This window comes from Tamandua tetradactyla, chromosome 12 (assembly GCF_023851605.1).
Source record: "Tamandua tetradactyla isolate mTamTet1 chromosome 12, mTamTet1.pri, whole genome shotgun sequence".
Taxonomy (NCBI): Eukaryota; Metazoa; Chordata; class Mammalia; order Pilosa; family Myrmecophagidae; genus Tamandua; species Tamandua tetradactyla.
The window spans coordinates 86750795-86775175 of record NC_135338.1 but is presented as its reverse complement, the minus strand read 5'-3'; the positions used below and the strand labels follow the sequence as shown (position 1 = coordinate 86775175).

The 24381-nt window shown below is 39.6% G+C and overlaps 1 long non-coding RNA gene and 1 other non-coding gene across 2 annotated transcripts in view; one reads left to right on the top strand and one right to left on the bottom strand.

The window, feature by feature from the left end:
* LOC143652456 (uncharacterized) overlaps positions 1-24381 on the bottom strand; it is a 302503-nt gene that overhangs the window by 17966 nt on the left and 260156 nt on the right. The gene's annotated exons all lie outside the window — the stretch shown is intronic.
* TRNAR-UCU (transfer RNA arginine (anticodon UCU)) lies at positions 7762-7833 on the top strand. Its single transcript has one exon. It is a non-coding gene; the product is annotated as a tRNA-Arg (tRNA).

The window sequence follows — 24381 nt, the reverse complement described above, 5'->3', positions numbered from 1 at the left end:
TTAAATGTAGCTATAACTTACTTCAATAGGCACATTCCTTCCTTGTGCTATGGAATGTTGTAATTGAACTTATTAATAATACATTAGTTGTGAAAAATTAATGTTATAATAGTATCTTTATCAACATTTTACACATCATAATATAGTTTAATATCTACTACATGTTCAAAATATACAGCCAGAAAGGCAATATGTTACTAATTAATAAGTAAAGAAGAAATTTGAAGTATTAGCAATTAAGTTATGAGGGATCAGAAAGGAGTCATCACGTCATCAGTGTTAAAAACTAGTTTATGCCAAAAAATTAAAAGTAAAATCTTGGCACTCTGCAACATGGATTTACAAATGAAACTTTAAGATTTTACCCAAATGCAGTAAGATCCACTTGAACATTTCTTAAACCTAAGTAGTTTCTTCAAATTTGAATTGTTCTTGTCTTTCTCTCCGAATTTGCATCTCATTTCCTCCAGCCTAAAGCACCTATGCCCCTAATAACTGCTTTCTGTTCTGTCTCAAATAGACTTTTTAAAGTCTTCTAAGTTAGATTTGCTCTCTCCAGAATTAAACTTCTTGATACTAAGAACATTTTTAGTTCCATAGGGAAAAAAATAAGATATAAATGAATTTACCAGAACATGATGACTTGTATATCTCCTTTCTGTCAGTATCAACACATGTATCAAGTGACTACTGTGGTGAATCTACTATCACAGATAGAGAGGTTCTAAATGTATACCAGTGTAGTGACAATGCCAAACTAGAAGCCAGGCACATAAGTGACAAAGCATGTGCTTTTTATATAAAAAGAAATTACCTATATGTATCTAAAACAAAGTGTTATAATTATATCATCACACATTTTATCAGCAAGAAATGAGTTTTGATGTTAGGAAATGTTTCAAATTTCCATTGGCATCACTTATATAACTTATAAGTATCTCTTTATCTGCAAGGAAATAACATGATCTTCTCTGAGGGTTCGAGTGAAGATCAAATAAGTCAACACTAGAAATGTTTCAGCATTTCAAACAAAATCAAAATATTTGGGGAAAAATTATTCAAATGATAAACAAATCAGTAATATACATTAAAGCCAAGAAATATTTTCTATCTTTGTCACAATATCACTTTCTGAGACTTTTTTTGGACACATGATGGTGTCCAAAAAAAGATTAGCAGACACCATTTCTGTAAGAAAACAAAAACAAAATGTACATTAATAATGGGATAGTTCAATCTCAGGACTTTTAGCTTCTTGTAACCTGTATATTTTTATTGCAGAACTTATTGAGTTGAATTATGCCAGATAGAGCCAGAGCAAAATGTCCCAAGGCAAAGGTAGTTGATGAGATAATTAGAAAAAGAAGCTAAGCCAAACAGAGGTTAGAGAAGTAAGGAATTGAAAGGGCAGAGGAGCAGACTGTAAAATGTGAACCAGTAGGTGATCCAGATAAGAATGGATGAGTTTTTATATAATTCTATGATAGACTTACATAGGCAGTTGAGGTCCATTTCCAAATTCTAGTCCAGCTGAGTTTCAGGATGTGCTATCCTACATTACAGGTATCTCTGCTCTACTGGAATCTTGACAAGATTTGTAAAAGATCACACTTGAGTTCTGAAGAGTTCAATTATCTCAGGTATATCTCTATCTGTTCAAGAAATAAGCTGTCCTCTGGAGATGTACTGTATAAATCATATTTTAAAAATAAAAAGATAAATGTTTTGTTTTTCTAAAGTTGCAGGAACATCATATACCAGAAATAGAATGGCTTTTAAAAAGGGAATTCATCAAGTTGCAGGTTTACAGTTCTAAGGCCATGAAAATATCCAAATTAAGGCACCAATAAGAGGTGCCTTCACTTGAGCAAAGCCAGCATCTGTCACGTGGGAAGGCATGTGGCTGGCATCTGCTGGTTTCGTTGCTTCCAGCTTCTGATGCCAGTGGTTTCCTCTCTTAGCATCTATGGGCCTTCACTTAGTTCCTGTGGGACCCAACTCTGGGTTCTGGCTTGCTTAGCATCTTATGGGAAGGCACATGGCAATGTCTGCTGGTCTCTGCCTATGTCTAGGCATCTGCTCTCTCTGTCGGCACTCTAAGCATCTTCAAACGTCTGTGTCTCTGTCAGCTCTAAAGCAACTATTCTCCAAGCATCTTAATCTAAGGTTTCTCTAAAGCGTTTGGCCTTTTAAAGGACTCTAGTAAACTGATTAATACCCACCAATGAATGGGTGGAATCACATCTCCATCTCCATCTAATCAAAGACCGTACCCACAGTTGCATATGTCACATCTCCATGGAAGTAATCTAATCAGAAGGTTGCATCCACAACTGGATGTGTCACATCTCCATAGATACAATCCGATCAGTTTCACAACCTAAATAATAGGTCTGGCCCCACAAAATTGGATCAGGATTAGAGCATGGCTTTTCTGGGTACATAATAGTTTCAAACCATCACAATATGCATAGTTAGAAATGGAGGGTCCAGCCCCAAAATGCAGGAAAAGGTGTAGGAGGATTGTTATTCCTGTTTGATTTTTTAATGCTGCTTCCTACATGTGAGATTAAAGTCTTTTGGCCAAAGAAAAATTGAGTATCTTCTATTGAGTAAAAATGCTTGAAAGAGCTCTTGTCCTGTTGGGCTGCTAAGAATACACTTGGAAATAAGTGAAGAAATTTCTGCTATAGCATATGAACTTTATTGGGAATTTATCTCTGAGTAATTAAAAGATTATGTTTTACCAGTGAATGAGAGAAAGTTTGAGTCTGAAGTCAATACAGGAATTCATTTTCCAACTCTATTGTTTACTTATCAACTTTCATAGAGGAAATTTGCAAAATAATACTAAAAACATCTCTGTACATCAGGTTCTTTGTGACTTATTGGGATGCTGACTCCTCTCTTTTGAGAAACCCATAAAAATCACCATTCACAGGGCCCACAATAGGAGGGAGATGCAAATAACTAAAAGAGGAAATAACTGGACTCTGCCTTTTTACCCTATGAATTGATTTTCTACTCCTACTTATCACAATGCTACAAAATAAAAGGAACCAGGGATATTAGCAGAAAGGGGGGTGGGTGGAGAAAACTAATTTGTCAGCCTCTTCAGCACTGTTGAGATGCTTACACCTATTAAACTAGAAAATCATCTCTTAAACACCCCACGCCACATCACCAAAAACTCAGCATAAATAGGTAGGTTCCATCACACACACACGCACACACACACACACACACACACAACCAGGAATCTGATTTTCTGCCCTCCAGGGCTGAATGGCAAAGTGACAAAGGCCTTGAAGGAGCAGTTGAAATGGAGACTTTTCCCATGTGGGATGGGGTTTTATAAGTGCGTCCAACTCTCAGCTGTAGATTATTAGATTTCTCTTTGCTCTTGGTATCTGCAGAGTGTGCTGTATGTGAAGAGGCAGTTTGTTCCTGCCTCTATTGTGAAGAGAACTTAGTTAAAAATCTCTGGGGAATCAACTAAAGCCCAGCGAGGAAGCATAAGTCTATCCTAAGGAGGAAACAGGGAAGCACAATGTCTTGTAAAATTGCCATCCATTATTAAGAGAGAGAGAGAAGGATTAAAGAAGGCTTAAACCTGGGAGGGGCAAGTTTTCCTGTCTGTCTTGCTCCCATACTATTCTGTTTCCCTTCCCCTATGCCTTTCTGCTCCTTCTATTTGAAAAGAGCAGTTATAGGAAACTAAAGAAGAGATAAAGGAAGGAAAAAGCCTAGGGGTGGGTTGGGTAGAGGGGACATCTTTGCTGGTTTTCCCAAAGGTCATTTGTGGTTCATTTCTAAAAAGGTCAGATAGGTAAGACTTTCTGGAATTTTTGTTAAGACACTGCCATTTTTTTCTGTCTCAGTGTGTATTGTAGGGCTATGCAGACCTGTGATTACAAAGGATCCTAGAGCAAGAGCTGTCTGAAAGCATTACACTATTTCCTCGGCCCCACAAGGTACGTGTTGTTATGGATCAGCCACAAAGGTCATTCTGGCTTCAGGGAGAGACGGTAGAAGGGCTGTGAGTCTGCGGAGCAAATCAGAAGCATAAATGCTGAATTCCAACAATCATATGTCCTCATCCAGCAGCTGGGAAGACCTCCCCAGAGAGGGGCTGCACATTTCATGGTAAGGGATGTGGACTGTGGGTCTCACTGGACTTATTCTTTCAGAGATTTAAATATCCCTGGACTCCATGAATACTGGGGGTGAGTCTGGCGAAGTGCTTCAGACTTCTTGGTTGACTGAATCAGAGCTAACTGGAGGTCTCTGAATCATTTGTCAAACCATTATTGAAAAGCATGCACTTTTAGCAATAGTCTAAGATCTATATTCAGATGGAATATCTGTGTTTTGAAGAAGAAAAATACAAATGCCATATAAACTGTCAAGCAGGCAACCCTAGTTTCACTGATCTCCAGCTGACTGCCTTCAATGCAGCTTCAGTCTGGTGAGGTCCACCTCAGCCAGGTGCGCTTGACATTATATGAGAACAACTATGATGATTATTATTGTGAGTTTTTAAAAGCTAATACTATTAAGCATTTGCCAGTTTCCAGTTCTAAGGAACTTATACATGTTAACTCTTTTTTTTAATTTAAAAAAATTTTTTTTTTTGCATGGGCAGGCACTGGGAAACAAACCCAGGTCTCCGACATGGCAGGAAAGAACTCTGCCTGCTGAGCCATTGTGGCCCGCCCACATGTTAACGCATTTCAACTTTCACTACCACACTGTAACATCAGTGATACTTATTTCCATTTTACAGATGTGCAAACAAGCCCAGAGAGGAGAAGTAAGTCGCCCAGTATCATGTAGCTAGGAACTGCAGAAGAAGGATCCCAGTGCAGGCAATTTAACTAGTGTTAGTTCTTAAGTAGTATGCTGTCAACTCCCTGAGGAATTCTCCATTTAAAAGCATCGAAGAAATTTTGAAACATGGGTCCAAACGGTATCACCTAAACTGAATGGAAATATACCATCACTCTAGAAAATGAATTTTACAGAAAGAAGTTCTAAACATGGCTATTTAGATAATGTTTGGAAATAACTTATTTCATGATGAAGTCATTCTATTATGATTAGGTTAGGAATTTTATCCCATGAAGAAGAAAATTTAAGGAAATGGGACAGGGATCATATTATATAATGTCAGATAAATAAATGAAAACTATTAAGAACTCACTAGGGGTCTGAAACCCTGCTTTATAAAAGAAAAAAAAAGACAAGCAAGGCTATTTCAAATCAAGTTTTGTTGTTCTTAACTAGGGGAAACACTGGAATAAAATGTCTGCAAGCCAAAACATATTATCAATATTATTCTATCCCAGGAAGCTGATGCTAAAACTGGGAGAGGGTAGTAGAAGGCTGAAAATAGTTAAAGACTGAAAAAGTCGAGCCAATATTGAGAATGAGTCCTTAGGGTTTTTACTCTCCTTGGCTTTTCAAAGGAGAGCAGTGCTGAGATTCTAGGATGCTGGCCACACAGTTCTAGGTCTGTGTCCTTCTTCACTGATTCTCTGATACAACCTTGGCAAGTTACTTCAATTCTCTTGAATTGTGAAGAAGCTAATACCAAACTCATACTATTGTTTGATTAGTAAAAGAGTGAGATGATACATACTGTGGTAGTTAGATTCAGGTGTCAACTTGGCCAGGTGAAGGTGCCAGTTCTATTGCTGTGGACATGAGACAATGGCATGTGAAACTCATCTGTTGCTGATTGCATCTGCAGTCGGCTAGGAGGCGTGTCTGCTGTAATGAATGATGCCTGATTTAAATTGCTGGGAGCTTAAATGAGAGAGCTCAACATAACACAGCCCAAGCAGCTCAGCATACCACATCTCAGCACTCATAGCTCAGCCCAGGCCTTTGGAGATGCAGAAAGGAATCACCCCAGGGAAAGTTGTTGGAACCCAGAGGCCTGGAGAGAAGGCCAGCAGAGATAACCCTGTGCCCTCCCATGTAACAAAGAACCTCAGTTGAGAGTAAACTGCCTTTCCTTTAAAAACTACACATTTCTAACAAAATAAATCCCCTTTTATTAACAGCCAATCCATCTCTGGTGCGTTGAATTCTGGCACTAGCAAACTAGAACAGATTTGGTACTGGAGAAGTGGGGTGCTGCTACAGTTTGCAAATATCAATCATGTTGGACCAGTTTTTTGGATGGATAAGGGGAAGATTTTGGAGGAACTGTGAAGAGAATGATGAAGAAGTCCTAGAGTGCTTGAAGAGACTGTTGGTGTAAATGAAACCACTGCCAATCTGGACAAAGGGGGACACAAAAGGCACAAATTGGAGATTGTGGGGTGAAAACCATGGAAGCTCAGGTCTGAAGCCAGGAAGCCTTGGACCAGGAGAGTGGACCCACCCATATACATGGAGAGGGTGAGTTTGCCCTGGAGGTAGAGGATGAGTCTCCCACCTTATTGCAGTGGAAGAGTTGTGCCACCTCAGGCCTTGAAGAAGGTATAGCACACTCCTTGGGGACTGGGGAGAGCCTGGCTGCCACCACATGGAGGGGTTGAATGTGTGCCCCAGAAATGGCAGAGAGCCCAGGTGTGGTCCCAATGCTTGGAGAGGGTAGAGCCGAGAAAAAGTTGCTCTCCTCAATGTCCCCTTAGGTTGATTTGGAAAGAGGCGGGCCACTGCATAGGCCCTTAGAAAGCGTGAGACAGCCACTTTCTAAAGCTGAAGGATAAATGTCTTTCAGACTTTGAAATCCAATGGAGTTTGCTCTGCAGGTTTTCAGAATTTGTTTGGGTCCTGCGACTCTTGTGTTCCTTCTAATTTCTCCCTATGGAAGTGAAAATCTGTATCCTGTAAATGTCCTCCTTTGCATATTGGCACCAGATACCTTGTTTTGAGATTCATAGATCCATAGCTAGAAGAGAATTTTTTGCACTTTAATATTGTTTAAGGTGATGCATGTAATTGCCAAGTTGACAGGGGGTGGACATGTGGCAGTTAGATTCAGGTGTCAACTTGGCCAGGTGAAGGTGCCTAGTTCTATTGCTGTGGACATGAGCCAATGGCATGTAAAGCTCATCTGTTGCTGATTACATCTGCAGTCAGGTAGGAGGCATGCCTGCTGCAATGAATGATGCCTGATTTAATTGGCTGAAAGCTTAAATGAGAGAGCTCAACATAGCACAGCCCAAGCAGCTCAGCATACATCATCTCAACACTTGCAACTCAATCCAAGCCTTTGGAGATGCAGAAAGTAATCACCCTGGGGAAAGTTGTTGGAACCCAGAGCCTGGAGAGAAGGCCAGCAGAGATCACCCTGTGCCTTCCTGCATAAGAAAGAACCTCAGTTGAAAGTTAGCTGCCTTTCCTCTGAAGAACTACACATTTTTAACAAAATAAATCCCCTTTTATTAAAAAGCCAATCCATCTCTGATGTGTTGCATTCCAGCAGCTAGCAAATTAGAACACATACAAAGGTTGAACACAGTGTCTAGGTCAGAACAAAGATTCAGTAACCTTGGCCAAAAATCTTGAAGTGATTCTAGACCCATCTCTTTCAGATCTTGCATCTTATCTCTTAGCCACTCCTTGTGGTTCTACCTTCAACATGAATCCAGATTCAACATTCCCTCCTGAATTCAAGCCACCATCACCTCTTGCTTGGATTATTTCAATAGCCTGCTGATTAGTCTTCCTGCTTCTTCCTTTGCCCCCTTCAGATGAGTCTCAGAGCAAGTCTGAATGCTTCTGCTAAAATATGTCAAAGCTGGGGCACAGGTGGTTCAGTGGTTAGAATGCCTGTCTTCTATGCGGGAGACCCAGGTTCGATTCCTGGACCATGCACCACCACCCCCAAAAAAGTCAAAGCCTATCACTTCACTCTCCGGTAGTTTTCCATTTCATCTAGAGAAAGCCTTAGAGCATTCCCCCACCAAAGACACCCTTATCTCTTTAACTTCAACTCCTACATCTCTCTCCCCTGCCCACTACACTCCAGCCACTGGCTGTTCTCCAACCCACCAAATACAGCTCCTGCCTCAAGTCCTTCCTACTTTCTCTTCCCTCACATATTCACAAAGCTGAAGGCTTCTCCTCCTTCAGGTCTTTGCTCAAATGTCAACTTCTCAGGGACCCCTTCCCTTACTCTTCTAGCACTGTCTTTCCTCCCCTTTTAAAAATTTTTTTTTCCTCCATAGCACTCATTCCCATTGGATACACTGTATATGGTTTTCCTTATTTATGTATTGTTCATTCCCCTTCATTAGGTTGCCAGCTCCATGAGGGCAAGTATTTGTTCATAACAGTATCCCCAGTGGCTGTACATTACTATTTGACACACAGTAGGCCCTTAATAAATGTTTGCCAAATAAGTGAATTAGTAAGTATTAGCAACTATTATTTTTCAGTGAACGCTGTTATTTTGCAATGGTAAGAACTAATGAAATGATTGATATGGAATAAAACTGAAGCAAAGGAAAAGAAGACAAAACTTGTACTAAAGAGGGAAGCCTGATCATTGGGCTCCAAAATCCACTGCAAGTATTCTCCAGGGGTAAATAAAAGAAAGACTATTGCTAGCCACATTAATAGAAGAAAATTTAGTATTAATAATTAAATAATAATAGCAATCAAGACGGGAAGAGTTTCAAGATATATCAGAAAATATTTTTCTGTTAGTTATTTCACCTTAACCATGTTTCTTTAAGTAGCTATCCTTACAACTATTATTTTTGCTATATTTATACCGGACAATTTATCTCTCCCACTTCACTCCCTAAATAAAAGTTCCAGGAAACCATAGTCACAAATACTGAGGAGAAAAAATATGTAAAACACGTTTAGCCCATTGCAATAACTAACTAACTATCTCATATTGTTGTCTGTTAGTTATCACAAGGAACGGCTCAGTCTAGGTACACTGCAATGGGGAGAAAGTAAAAACACTCTCCAGTGAAAGAAGTACTTGTTACAAAGGAGGGTCAGGGGACCTGTACAACAGAGGCAGTAGCTGCCATTAAAAGGAAGGCATTTTCCCATGAAATTCAGAGATGAAAGCAGGAACTGAATGACTGAAGAGGCATAACAGCAGTTATCTTTTCCTATGCAAATCTAATTCATTATATAAATCTCCTTTCCTCAAAGAACTGAAAGGCCCCATGTCTGGGCTCTTTCACATGCTCTTTCTCTGGCCCCAGGAAGTGGCAAACCCCAAAGACACAACTGTCCTTACCACCAGCCACTGAGAACCAGTCTCTGGCACACTTACAATTGCACACCCACTCTGCTATGCCCTTATTTGACACCACTTACTTGACACATCTGAGTGCGGCTAGGAATAAAGAAAGATCCCAATACTGATATTGATGGTAGGGTATAAAGGAGACAGCCGCCCGTTCCCACACCAAAATGTGAAGTTGGGGGAACATAGTCCTTTGAAGCTGCAGCCTTTGCGCTACAATAAATCTCTGCTTGAGGCATAAGAAAACACCCTCTACCCACCAGATGACACCTGAGCTCTCAGATGCCAAGAAGGTCCATTTGCCACAACTAGTCTTACCAAAAATACTGCATATCAAAATTACAAGGAAGGCCCATCGCCTTGAGGTCAGAAATATGGAAGCCAAATATTCCAATAGCTGGCATACCATCTTCCAGAGGAAAAGTCCCATGTTCTCCTGCTTGCTTCAGTTGCTCGGAGAAGGTTTTATTATGACTGTGGTTCTCTCAGCTTCCATGCTAGAACACCGACATTGCACAATAAACCTTGCTTCTCACTCCCCACGCAATGAGCTATTTACAACCGCAGGATGCCAGGCTTGCATTTAGAAGTGTGACACTTCTAGAAACTTACGCTGTTATTTTAGCAATCACCTAATGAAGAGCACCAACTAACTCAGACAGGCCTTGCCAGGCAGGGGGAGTTGAAGTGTTCAGGAAGCGGGAGACGATCATTTTTGTTTGTGTATGTATTTCCTTTTGTAACCTGGAATGCCACTCGGAAGTCTTAACGGGACTGTCCTCCTGGGCCGCCCCCCACCCAGCTGTCTTGATTAGTGGCTCTGCGTATGCTGGTCAGATCTGGGGATTAATGATGGCTAATTTGCCTGAGGTTGGTGCAGCCCAGGCAACAGACTTTGCACGACCAGCTTTGGCTGCCATATGGGCGGAAGCAGCTGTTTCAATTACTTTCAGTGCCCAGATGTGTCAGACGAGCTACCAGTCCTCTGCGGGGTACAGTAGCCACACGGCAGCTAATTGCTTCAATCGCATGTGAAAGCGTGGAGCTGGGCACTGCGTAAAGGGGGTTTGGGGGATGGCCGAATGCCAGCTGTCATTGTGCCTCACCACCCCAGCAAGCGGTGAGCTGTGACTAGACTTCAGTCTGCAGTCGCTGGCCCCCATGTCACCAAGTAAGCTGGCTGAGACTTTGTTAAGTGTGCACAAGGATGGGCAGAGGCAGGTAACACTGGCCAAGCTTTAGTGTTTCTGCCTCCCCTGAGACCCTAGATGCCTAGGGTAAATGGGATTTAGTACCCATGCTCTGGGGACACCAAGGAGTCAAAATTACCTCATTTCAATTGCCAAACAATCCAGGTTTATCCTTTGAATCTGAAGCTTCGAGGAGCACTTTTAAAGGTTAGCACATACCTCCTGGAACACCAGGCAATGATCAATGGGTCAATGTATGTGCAATGTTTTCTGGTGTATCAGATGGAGGCAAGAGGGGAAGAGAAATGAAAAGTCAGCTGCCACCCATTCTCCCTCCTGTGCTCTCCTTTATTCTTGCAAAAAGAAACCAGAAACTAGATGTCAGGAAAAGATGTGTCTTCCCATTATTGAGGGTAGGAGTGGTGATGGGGAACTGGTAGGAAATCTGGAATAAATAGGAAGCTGTTATCATCCTAATAATACATCTCTTTAGGAAAAGAATAAACATTTGTTTTGTGCTAATTCTATGGTAATCAGGGTGATTGTACTGTACTTAGCTACTGGTTGTTGCCATGGTTATTTCAAGCAGTCTGTGGTTATTCATGGCCTATAATAATCTGCAGTGCGTGGTTTGAGACTCTTCATCAGAAGCATGAGTATTCATTTCACTCTTACATCACAACATTTTGGAGCCCAAGAAAAGTTTGCTTCCTCTCAACTTTTTGTTATGGGGCATCTGATCTCAGTTATGAAATGATTCATTCCCTCCTTCACATTGTTTGTCTTCAAATTCACCTTTTTAAATTAGAGGTCTATGGTGTAGCTAGCAGAGCACTGCAGTTTTCAATTAATAAATTGATGAATTGATGAATACATATTAATGCAACTTATCAAAAAATGTAAAATCACAGGCCTTGTGGCCAGGCTACACAAAAAGAGATGTGTAACCTGAGTTTAGGAAATCTTCCTGTGTAGCCTGGCCACAAGGCCTGTGAACTGTCCAATGAACAAGCACAGAAACACCAGCCCTTCTGCCTTCCTTTCCATCCATGAGTTGAATCTTTGATTCTGTAACTCACTTTCTGACTACCCTTCTCAGGCTGGCCATTCAAAACAAATGATGTCATGATATACAAATTTTGTTATTAGTATTGGTGGCTGTGGTGGTGCTGCACCTGTGTGCTTAATTGGTAAGTATTAGTAACTATATTTCTTAAAATAAACTTCAATGGAACACTTAACTGCCTACACTAGAATTACTGCATTGATGCGATTCAGGCTTACTGTATTAGCTCTTCTGGAAATCATGGAGATGGTATGGGTTTCACATCAATTGCCACATAACTCCCCTAGCCTTAGTGGCATAAAACCACAAGGACTTCTTACTTCTCATGCTTCTGGGAGAGGCGTGCATGATTCTTCTCTCCCCACAATTCACAGGGCCCCTGTCCACTGGGCTGCTGGGTGGGGCTGGAAGATCCAAGATGGTGCCTCACACCCACCAGCTCCTTGGGGTTTACTGGTGGAGCCTGGCTCTCCTGCCTTCAGCCTCTCTCCCTTTATGTGTTGTCTCCTCTTTCAGGGCCTCTCCACATGGTCTCTGCCCAGCAGGGGAGCCCTGTCTTGCTCATCAGCAACTGAGTTCCAGGAGAGCAATGGTAGAAACTTCTAGGTTAGACTAGGCCTGGATCTGCCATTGGTCATATGCTTAAAGCAAGTCACAGAGCCAACCCAGACTCAGCGTGTGGGAAGAAGATGCCAGCTCTTCACAGTGTGATAGTCTGAATGTATAGACAGGGTGCAATAGGGCAAGAGAGGGGGCAATTTTGAAGCCCCAAAGTGCGTGTAATTCAGGTGAGTGCATGCAAGTAGTGAGTGAAGAGATTCTATTTGGGATAATAAATGAGTTGGACTCTCCTGATATTAATTTCATATTTTTTTAAAAGAAAGCAAAATAAGAAAAATAAGGTTTTAATCTATCATGTTGTCCTCTATTTTATTGGAACACATAAAATATTGAAAGACTAAAAAGCAGAGGTTTTCTTCAATTTTAAATCTCCTCTCCTGAAAATTCCCAGAGTGATATTGATTAGAGTAATTCCCATGTCCTTTATCTGCCTTTGAATATATACATTCATGTATATATTCAAACATATATTTTTTTCCATCATATAACCATGCAAGTCTATATGCTAAATATTAGTGTTATTCCCATTTCCCAGATGAGCAAACTGTGGCCATGAAAACTTAGGTAAAATGCCCAAAGTCATGCACCAAATAAGCAGTGAGACCTGAATGTGAACTCAGGGAGTTTATTTTTTTATTTTGAAATAATTGCATATTAGTATGCAATTGTAACAAACAATACAGAGAGATCCCATGTACCCTTTACTGGCTTTCCCTCAATGGTGACAGCTTACATAATTATAGTGCAATATCATCATTAGGAAATTGATACAGCAGAAATTGATGCAGCAGGTTGACACTGATACAACTAACTGACCATATTCAGCTTTCAACAATTTACATGCACTCATTTGTGAAGGGTTGTGTTACTTCTATGCAGTTTATCATGTGTAGATTGTTTTGAGATCACCACCACACTCAGGACACATAGCAGTTCCAGCCTATGGATCCCTTGTGCTACCTTTTTATAGCTGTAGTAATTCCCCACACACACACACTCCCAAACCTCTGACAACCACAGTCACTAATCTGTCCTCCATCTCTCTCTGTCATTCCAGAAATATTATATATAAGTGTCATACAGTATGCAAGCCTTTTTGGGATTAGCTGTTTTCACTCAGTATAATTCCTTGGATAGTTATATTAGTAGTTACATATATCAGTAGTGTGTTTTGTTTTATTAGTATTTGCTTTTATTAGTCATTAGTAGTTGCATATATCAGTAGTGTGTTTTGTTTTATTAGTATTTGTTTTTATTAGTTTTAGTAGTATTCCATTGTACAAGTGCACCAAGTTTGTATGAGTTGTTTCCAGATTTCAGCTATTAGGAATAAAGCTGCTATGAACATTTGTGTACAGCCTTTGTATGACATGAGCTTTCAAGTCTCTTGAATAAATGCCCAAGAGCATAATTTCTAAGTCACATCATAAGCACATGATTAATTTTGTAAAAGGCAGCCAAACTGTTTTCCAGAGTGACTGTATCATTTCACATTCCCACCTGAAATGTATGAGTGACCCAGTTGCTCTGCATTCTTGCCAGTATTTGCTGTTTTCACTAATTTTTATTTCAGCCATTTTGATAGGTATGTAGCAGCACCTCATTGGGGTTTTAATTTGCATTACCCTAATGGGTAATGATGTTGAACGTCTTTTCATGGATTTATTTGTCATCAATATATCCTCTTCATCTTTTCATGGATTTGTTTGCCATCAATATATTCAGAAATGTCTGTTCATGTCTTTTAGCAATTTCTAATGGATTGTTTCTGTTCTTACTGTTAAGTTTTGAGAATTCTTCATATATTCTAAATAAAATCCTGTGTTAAATCTGTTATTTGCAAATATACTTCCCATCTTTAGTTTACCTTCTTATCTTTTTAAAGGGTCTTTCTCAGAGACATAATTTTTATTTTGATGAGGTCCAGTTTATGAGTTTTCTATGTATGTCTCCTGCTTTCAGTGTCAAGTCAAGAGCACCTCTTACAGGTGAGACTTTGCTCACACTGCTAAATCCTAGGCCCAGATTCTTCATCTTTAGATGTTAGAGAACAAGATCTAGGTTAAGGGGTGATGGTGAGAATAAATTAAAGAGACAATGTATATAAAGTGGATGGGATGGTGGTGACACATCACATGCTATGAGTAAACAGAAGCTGTTATTCTAAAGAATGAATCTGGGACAGAATATGCCAGAGAATGTTTTCCTTCAGTCTCAATCCCTTCAAATTCTTGTTCAGAATATTTGTTTCATGCTTTTCAATAATGCATAAGACTCCTTCATACACAGTAATGTACTTGTGCCTCGGAACGTGTAGTTTTACGTAATTTCTTTTGTTCTATGGCTCAAGACACCAATACACAGAGAGCTAAAGGAATTTGGCCAACTTCACTCAGACAGTAAGTCACACATGAATGGGTCACACCCAGCTCCTACCTGCAGCCTATGCTATGATCACACACTTCCTCTGAGTCCTTCCTTCAGAACCAAATAATCACCTAGTTTTGCACAGGGTGATTTTCTTAATAAACTGTAATCTCAATTCCAAAGGGTAAGCAATGAAACAAAATCTTTCTCCCTAACCCTTTTCCTCTTTCACTAATGAATAGCTTACAAAAATAATAAATCCTGTTTTTCACATCTAACAACGCCCAATTCTGGGAGGACTGCCTACTTTCTTTTCTTTATAGCATTTTTTATTGTAAAATATATAGAAAGAAGCAAAGAAAGAAAAAGCAATAATTTTCAAAGTCCACTTCAACAAGCAGCTGCAGAACAGACTTCACAGCTTGCCAGGGGCTACCATCCCAAATCTTTCCCTCTGACTGCTCCAAAACACTGGAGTTTAGAAGGAACACCAACATAGTGACTCAGCAGTGAGACTCACTTGTTAAATTCTATTTTTCTCTGTTATACTTCCTCCTTCTCCTTTCATCCTTCTCCCAATTTATAGGGATCTTTAGGAAATACCCATTCTGACTTATATGATGAGAAGGAGTGTCAACACTGAAGGATAAGGGGATGTAATTAATTGATGATCTCAGAGAGGTGGTCCCTCTGGGTTTTAGGATTTATCTGACCAAGGAATCGTCTGGGAATTATAGTTCCAGGAAGGCAAACTTATTGCATTAATCTTTTATAGAGTCTCAGTTGAGCCCTAGGAATTCTTAATAATTAACAGGAGTGATGTTGGTTGGGGTTTAGCAAACCATGGCAATTAGCACTATCTAACTGAAGCTTGCGAGAGTATAGCCTCCAGAATAACTTCTTGACTCTATTTGATCTCCCTTGGCCACTGATGTCCTATTTTATTACATTTCTTTCCCCCCCTTTTTTTTCCAGAAGGTGTTGTTAATCCTCCACTGCCAGGGCCAGACACATCCCCGGGAGTCACGCCCCACATTTTCACCCCTGTCAGGAGGATTTTCACCCCTGATTGTCATCCATCTGGGACTAAGGTAAATCAGAATACAGGGTAAAAAGATGATATTGTATGTACTCTAGACCTTCACCTACTATATGAGACCAAAGGCAGAGAGGTTTATTATGTCTAGAATCTAAATTTTCTGTAACAGATACTCTAAATCAACCAGTCTGGATAGCTCAGTTAAACAACGCAAACTCCTGGAGTCCAGAATGAGAATGAGACTTGTAATTCTTTATAGCTTTAATGTAATACCAGTCATACCAGGATACAGCTCAGACTATGGTGGGTTGATAATGAAAAGGTATTGGTAGAGTCCCTTGAGGGTCTGAAGGAAAACCAATATATATATAGTGTATATATATATATATATGGAACTATTAAACTTCTCATCTCAACCACTGAGGACTCCCCCAAAATAAATAGGCTGAGACCTTGATTTTGAGTCTTGCCCTTATGAACCTTATTTCTGTAAGGAAGAAGCTGAGACTACCCATAATGAGGTCTGTGCTGGTTTGAAAGTATTATGCACCCCAGAAAAGCCATGTTTTAATTCTGATCTAATCTTATGGGAGCAAACATTTCTTTTAATCCAAATTCAGCACTGTTGGTTGGACACTTTTGATTAGATTATTTCTATGGAGCTATGACACACCCAATTGTGGGTGTGAAATTTTGATTAAATGGAGATGTGACTCCACCTATTCGAGGTGGGTCTTGATTAGTTTACTGGAATCCTTTAAAAGAGGAAACATTTTGGAGAACCCAACAGAAATTACAGAAGCCTCAGAATCAATAAAAATGACAGAGATGACAGAACTTCAGAGAAGAGCTAATACAGATGCCAACAATTAGAGAACAGAGACATGGATGTTTGGAGAGGCTTGGAACCCAGCAGACGTCACCATGAGTTGTTAAGCAAGTCAGAACCTGGAAAGAGCCAAGGGAAGCCAAGAGATGAAAGCCAGCCCCTGAGAAGTTGTGAGAAACCCTCAGAGGTTGAAAGCAATGGAGCTCAACAGCAAGGGACCAGCAGATGCAAGCCATGTGACTACCTAGCTGACAGAGGTGTTCCTGACCCATTAGCCTTCCTTGAATTAAGGTATCTTTCCCTGGATGCCTTAGTTTGGACAATTTTATAAGCTTAGAACTATAAACTTGTAACTTATTAAGTTCTCCTTTTTAAAAGCCATCCCATTTCTGGTATGTTGCATTCCAGTAGCTTTTCAAACTAATGCAAAGTCTAAGAGTTGCTTCCAGGAAACCACTTCCTCTCTCTCTCTCTAAACCCAAAGCTGCAAGGAAAATCATTGCCCTTTCCCCATTTGCTTTTTGTAAATTCTAGGGAAAGGGTATTGACCTGACTTATCTGAGTGGCTTTAAGTGCCTTCCCCTGGATCTGTTTACTGTGGCTAGAAGAGCTGTGTCCTGTATAAAAACAATGAGAACAAAATTATTCAATTTGGGAGGTATACAGTTCCCAGGAGGAGAGGGATAATGCCCATAACGAAGATAAAATGTAAATAAACACATTAATTACTTAATTAATTAAAATAATTTCCACTACAGTCTACTCATTGACTTCCCAATAGACATGTAGCCCTCTTCACAGACATGTTCTTTTAAATGTTCTGGCCTGCTTTACCATGGCTTTGGCATGAAATGAAGAAGTATTTTCCATTCTTTTCAAGTATTGGATGACTGATCTCAATATCATGTTCTACCACACATGTACTTATCTCCATCCCTTCCAAACAGGACTAATCTAAAAGCAGTACTAGCTGGTTCATCCATATGTTTTTATAAGGCCAAGCCATGCCCTTTGAATCTGGATCTTGCACTTCAGTTTCAGTTTCTTAGTCCAAGAATTAGGAACTCTGCCTTGGGGCACAATTGAGAAAAAGTATGCCAGGCTAGCCAAAAGAGGTTTTTCTGGGCTTGCCTGATGAGAGCCCTCAGGAGCCTTCATTAGGGAGGAGCTTCACAGAGGAGGCCCTTGAATACAAGACAGGTGTTCTAGTTTGCTAGCTGCTGGAATGCAGTATACCAGAAACAGAATTGCTTTTAAAGAGGGGAATTAATAAGTTGCTAGTTTACAGTTCTTAAGGCCAAGAAAATGTCCCAATTATGACAAGTCTATAGAAATGTCCAATCAAAGGCATCCAAGAAAAGATACCTTGGTTCAAGAAGGCCAGTGAAGTTCAGGGTTTCTCTTTCAAGTGAGAAGGCACATGGTGAACACGTCAGAGTTCCTCTTCATCTGGAAGGGCACATGGCGAACACAGCATCATCTGCTAGCTTCTTCTCCTGGCTTCCTGTTTCATGAAGCTCCCCGGGAGAACAGGCAATGCAGTTTTGTGTGATTCTTCTGGTTCTTCTGTGACAGCTCTACTCAAAGTTAAAGATTCTAAGTTTCCAAATCAGTATGCTAAGAAAAAAACCTGATCTTCTACAAAGACCATGAACTACAGGTAGAAAGGGCTTCATTTCACATAGTTTTATGTTTTGATAAGAAAGGAAAAAAAGCTTTTCATACTTATAAGTAAGGGGAAAAAAGGATGGAGTGACGTTCATGAATCAGTTAGGGCACATACTTGCCTAAAGATCATCTGACTATAGGGAAGTATAATTTTAACCATTTACTATTGCTCGGAGCCCAGATATTCAACAAGTTTTTTAAGTTTGTAGAAACCTGATAAGCTGCAAATGATTTTTGCCTGATAACAATACAAATGATTTTTGACCGGTCATGATATAAATGAATTATATCTTATAATTTTTAAAATCCTTTCTGTCCAGTGGACGAAATGGCTCTACAAGTTACAGTTTAACCACTTGTAAGATATCAGCCATTTTTTATCTCTCAATGTATTATGTCCAGCATTGTTTTTTACTTCCTTCCACTGAGTATATATACATCACTTCTTATATCTTTCTTTGAAGACAAAAATCTTTAATGCATGCACACAATGAAAATTAAGTTTTAGCTCTTGAAAATTATACATTTTGGACACTTATATTGGTCTTACTCTTTTTTGTTTTCTTTCAAATAAGCCAATTTCACTGAAACTTTTTTGCAACACTTTATTGAAGGCCTGGAGTAGCCAACACACTCAATATCTTGACATTTTTATACCAAGTCGCCTAAAGCTACAGACTTTGTGGACTTATGGTCTGAGTTCCAAGGGGCTGTAGACAATAGTCAAGCCAACTGCTCAGCTATGGCATAATGAAGATAAAGCTAAGTTCCTAGCATGTAAGGAATGGAGCCTTTCTCTGCCCCACCCATATGAACTCAGCTAAATCAACATTGAGGGTCTATCACATAAAATATCCCATTCTGCTCCCAGCCAGGACACTGTTGTTTATCAGTGAGGGAAACCCAACTACAAGTCATCTTAGGGACATCTGACTCATGAAAATCAAATGCTGAGCATTCTAACCGAGGGGCACAGCTTCATTTTAAAAACAACTGGGAAGAGGGACATATAATACCACTATTCTCATGTCTTCTGTCTCTGTCTCTCATTGCCTCTGCTCTGTCTATCTCTGTTTTATGACTCTGCTTCTCTGGCGTAAAGCAGAGTTATGTATCTTCTAACTCTCTATAGATTACCTTCTCCAAAAAGAGGCTGCTAGCAGCTCCCACTTTTTACATCTTACAATTCCCACAAGAGAAGAATGGCCTCTCTTTCAAAGCTCCAGTAGAAAAATAAACCCCAGGGGAAGATTGTAGTCAGCCAGTATAAGTCTCCTAACCTTTGCTAATCAGATGTGGCAAAGGTCATGGAGTCACAATGGCAAAGGCCAAATGCCTGTGGTAAACCTCTGGTTGGTATTTGGGGACCAGACATTCCCTAAGAAGCCAAAGGCAGGGCAGAGAAATCAAGAGGTATCCACTGCAAGAGGTTTCAGTGAGAACGAAGATAATGTAGGGTCTGGGATATGAATAAAGGGTTTGGGAAGAATAAAGGAACCAGGGTATTTTAGCCTTGAGGGCAGAGTATATGAGGAAATATAAACTCTGCACCAAGGAGTCTGGGGTTCCAGTCTCAGCTTTACCCAACTGGGGACTTTGGGTCCAATGCCTTGCTGAACCTCAATTTCGTCATCTGAAAGTGTCAATCTCTCTTTGGCAGGGCTCTTGACAGGATTCCTGAGATAAGGCAAGTAATACATCAAGCACATCCCTTGCAGAGCTCACATTCACTAAATAAAAGCAGTTATTTCATCTGGAGAAGAAAAAAGTGTAGGGAGGGAGACAAGAGAACTGTCTTCACATTTTTTTAAAAGCCTGTCATACACACTAGGGTTTCGACTTTTTCTGTGTACTCTGGAGCATAGAATTTCTGTCAAGAAGAAGTTACAAGCAGTGAGTTTTAGTTCAATAAAAGGAAAAAAATCTGATTGAAAGCATAAATGTACTGGGAAGGACTGAGTAAATTTCTCCTAAGATTTTTCAAGGGAAATCTTGGTTTCTTCTTCCCAGGGAGGGTGCAAAGCATCTGTAACCATTTTGAAGTTAGCACAGAGGGCATATTCGGGCAATTTTCACCTCTGGGAGGTGGTGCTTCCATCTGCAGGGAACTAAGGGCACTCCATCCCAAGGCCAATGCATGGCCTCCAAACCCAGGTGAGGTAGCGTGGTAACCATCCACACCAGACAGCCAAGAGGGCATCTAGAATCTGCGGTTCCATTATATGTGCTATTTGTAAGTATCAAAGCACTAGATTTTAAATTATGCCTCCATTGTATGCAAAGGTTTACATTCTGCCTTAAAATTTCAAGTAGAACAAAAGTGCATGGTTTACAAAGATATCTTCTATATCCTTCCCTGTTTTAGGTCATTCTAAGTTATCCTATTTATGGTTTAAATTCTCATTTATTCTATTAATGAAATGAAGCATTTTTGCCATGTTTATTTGTTTCCCACAGGTTGGGGGGTGAGGAAGGAAAAAACTATTAAGGAAAATAGGAGAGAGTGATGGTTGCATCAGGGGTCCGAATCCTGAAAAGTGATAAAAACTGTTCTCTGGCTTAACTCCTAATCCTTCCAGGGGAACCTACTCACATATCCTTCCCCAACTCATTCTCCCTCCAGCACCAGAATGATTCTTTTTTAAGCTAATGTGTTCTCTCTGGGGAGGTTTTATTTTACCCTACAACTTCTTCCTCAGTCATCCTCCTTGGGGAAGATTCCAGCAGGAAATATACAGAGATATCAGCATTGGGCCTGGTCTGTCAGGTGTTGTGAACATAAAATATAGGAGGTGATGGAGCCCACCTCACACTTTTAATATTAAATAAATATCAACTAGAGCGTTCCAGTATCATTCCATACTACTAGCATTATCATCTTGCCCTCATTTGCAAACACCGTTACCTGAATCACTTAACTACACATAGTTCCCCCATTGTGCTCAGAAAGAGTGTGTGGTCAGAAAGAGTGGTCATTGCTGTGTATTTAGAAAATGAACAACCACAAGATATAGTAATATTAAGATCTCCCTGTTCCAATGAATTCATGCTTTTTGAAACTGCCATATAGTTACCCCAGGTCTAGCTCTCAGCTCATTGGCCAGGTTGCCAGGTGTCAGGCAGCTAGAAATCCATGCATTTATTCTATGTTTGAGAGTCTCAAAGCAATTATTGAAGCACCTTTCCAAGACCAATGTAGTCTCAGAAGATCTGAGCGCATACTTTCTAGCCTTAAAACCCATCTAGAAGCTGCCATTTAGTGATCTTACTGTTAAGATAATAAAAAGCCCCATTAAACCAAGAGTTGTATGTCTATGACTATTCAGCACTAGAAACTCTGAGTGCTGAATACCAGAACAGTGTGTTTTTTAATTGATTTATGTTATATATTTCCATTCCATATAATCATCCAAAGTGTACAATCAGTGGTTCAGTTTCATCATATAGCTGTGCATTCATCACAATAGATTTTTGAACATTTTCATTATTCAAAAAAAATAAAAATAAGAATAAAAATTAAAATTAAAGTAAAAAAGAATACCTTTAACATCCCATATTCCCCATACCCCCTACTGTTTATTTATTTTTGTCTTTTTATTTCTTCTTTATCTATCCATACACTGGATAAAGGGAGTGTCAGTCACAAGGTTTCACAATCACACAGACATACCTCAAAAGCTCTATAGTTGTTCAAGTGTCTTCAAGAATCAAGGCTATTGGATTGCAATTCAATAGTTTCAGGTATTTCCCTCTAGCTACTCCAATACACCAAAAACTGTAAAGGGATATTTATATATTGCATAAGAATAACCTCTAGAATGACCTCTCAACTCTATTTGAAATCTCTCAGGCACTGAAACAATTTTGTTTCATTTCTTTTCCCTCTTTTTGTCAAGAAGGCTTTCTCAATCCCATGTTTCCAGGGATTTATACCCCTGGAAGTCAGGTGCCATGTTGCGGGGAGGGTCGTGAGTTCACTTGCAAACAGAGAGAGAGGCTACATCTGAGCAACAAAAGACGTTCTCTGGGGTTGACTCTTAGGCATAATCATAAGTAGGCTTAGTTTATGCTTTTAGAAAAAAGTTTCATAAAGGGGAAGCCAGAAAATTGAAGACCAGGCCCATTAAATTGGCAGTCCCCACTACTGAGAATATCAGGAATTCCCCAGGTGGGGAACTTGAATATTCCCACCTTTTCCCATAGTTCCTTAAAGGGACTTTGCAAATACATTTTCATTTTCTGCCCTGTATGGGGTAATGCCGACTTTTGTAGCTGCAGAACTCTAGCTCTGAGTCTCATGTGTCACACAAATATCTGAAGTTCCAGGAAATGACTAGATTATACACAAAGAGATTGGCATCTCAGAATTTAGAAATAACCATTAAAATTCTGGAATAGGTGTGACTGCTATAAGAGCTTACAATATAGGAACTTTACAATAGGTAGTCACCTGATAACCAATGTAACCTTAGGACACCTCCATCCATTACAAATCATGAACACTGCTGCCTTAAACACCAGTGAACAAATGTCCATTCACATCCCCACTCTGAGTTCCTCCAAGTATACACTTAACTAGCCTCTGTGGAGCTACCCCACTGCCCTCTAGAGGGGCTGCACCACTCTTCTTTCCTACTGACAGTGACTAAGTGCATCTCTCTCTCTACCTTTTCTCCAGCACTTGTATCTCTCTGTTCATTTATAAATTGTTTTATTATTACAGCATATAATCCAAGTAAGTAAAAAAAAAAAGTCAATGGTTCCTGGTATAATCACATAGCATGTCTTCACCACCACAATCTATATGAGAACATTTCCATTTCTTCCACAAAGAATCCCATACCCCTCCTGGATATCCCCCACTTATTGACATTTAGATTTGGAATATTGCCTGTGTTGCTTTCAATTTAAGCATATTACAGTGTTACTGTTAACTATAGACTTTTGTTTGTGTTGATTGAATTTTTCCCATATACCATCCCTTGTTCAAAACCTTGCAATGTTGACATTCATTTGTTCTCCATCATGCAAAAACCTTCTTGTATTTGTACATTTAATCATAATCATTACTCACTGTAGGCATCACTAAGTTATACTATCCTAGTCTTTAGCCTCTATCTTTCCTTCTGTTGTCATGCATGCCTCCAGCCCTTCTCCTTCAACCATACTCACACTCAGCTTCATTCAGTGAACTTACAATATTGTATTACCATCAGATAGTACTGTACCATCCACTCTGGATCTTTACAATCAGTTCTGTTGGATATTCTGTATCCATTTAGCATCAAATGCCCAATCCCTACCTTCTTTCTATCTCCTGATAGCCTGTGTTCTCAACTTTAACTCTCCGAGTTCACTCATTGATGTTTGTTCATATTAGTGAGATGATGCAGTATTTGTCCTATTTCTGACTAATTTCACTCAGCATAATGTCCTCAAGGTTCTTCCATGTTTTTTATATGCTTTATGACTTTATTCTATCTTACAGCTGCATAATATTCCATTGCATGTATGTACCACAGCTTATTTAGCCACTTGTCCATTGATGGACATCTAGGCTGTTTCCATCTCTTGGCAATCATGAATATTGCCACTATAAACATCTATGTGTAAATGTCTACCTTCATCCTTGCCTTCAGTTCCTCTGAATATATACCTAGTAATGGGATTGCTGGTTCATATGGCACTCCTATACTTAGCTTTCTGAAGAACTGCCAAACTGTCTTCCAGAGTGGTTTTATCATTCCACAGTCTTACCAACAGTGAGACTTTTTCTCCACATCTTCTATAGCACTGTAGTTTTCTGAGGTTTTTTTTTTTTTTATAATGGCCATTCTAATGGTATTAGACGATGACTCATTGTACTTTTGATTTGCATTTCTCTGATAGCCAATGAGGTGGAGAATCTTTTCTTGTTATTGAGCCATTTGTATTTCCTCTTCTGAAAAGTGTCTGTCCATGTCTTTTGCCCATTTTATAATTGTATTATTTGTCTTTTTGTTGTTGAGTTGTAGTATTTCTTTATATATTACTGAAACCTTACTGACATGTGGTTTCCTAATATTGTCTCTGATTGCATAGGCTGCTTATTTACTTTCCTGACAAAATCCTTGATGCACACAAGTGTTTAATTTTGAGGGGATCCCATTTAGCTATTGTTTTTTTCAATTCCCATGTTTGGATATAAGGTCTAAGAAACCACCTTCTATGAGAAAATCTGTAGGATACTTCCCTACATTTTCTTCTAAAAGTTTATGGTCTTAGCTCGAACATTCAGGTCTTTGATCCATTTTAAGTTAATTTTGTATAAGATACAAGATATGGGTTCTCTTTCATTCTTTTGGTTATGGATATCCAGTTCACCAAACACCA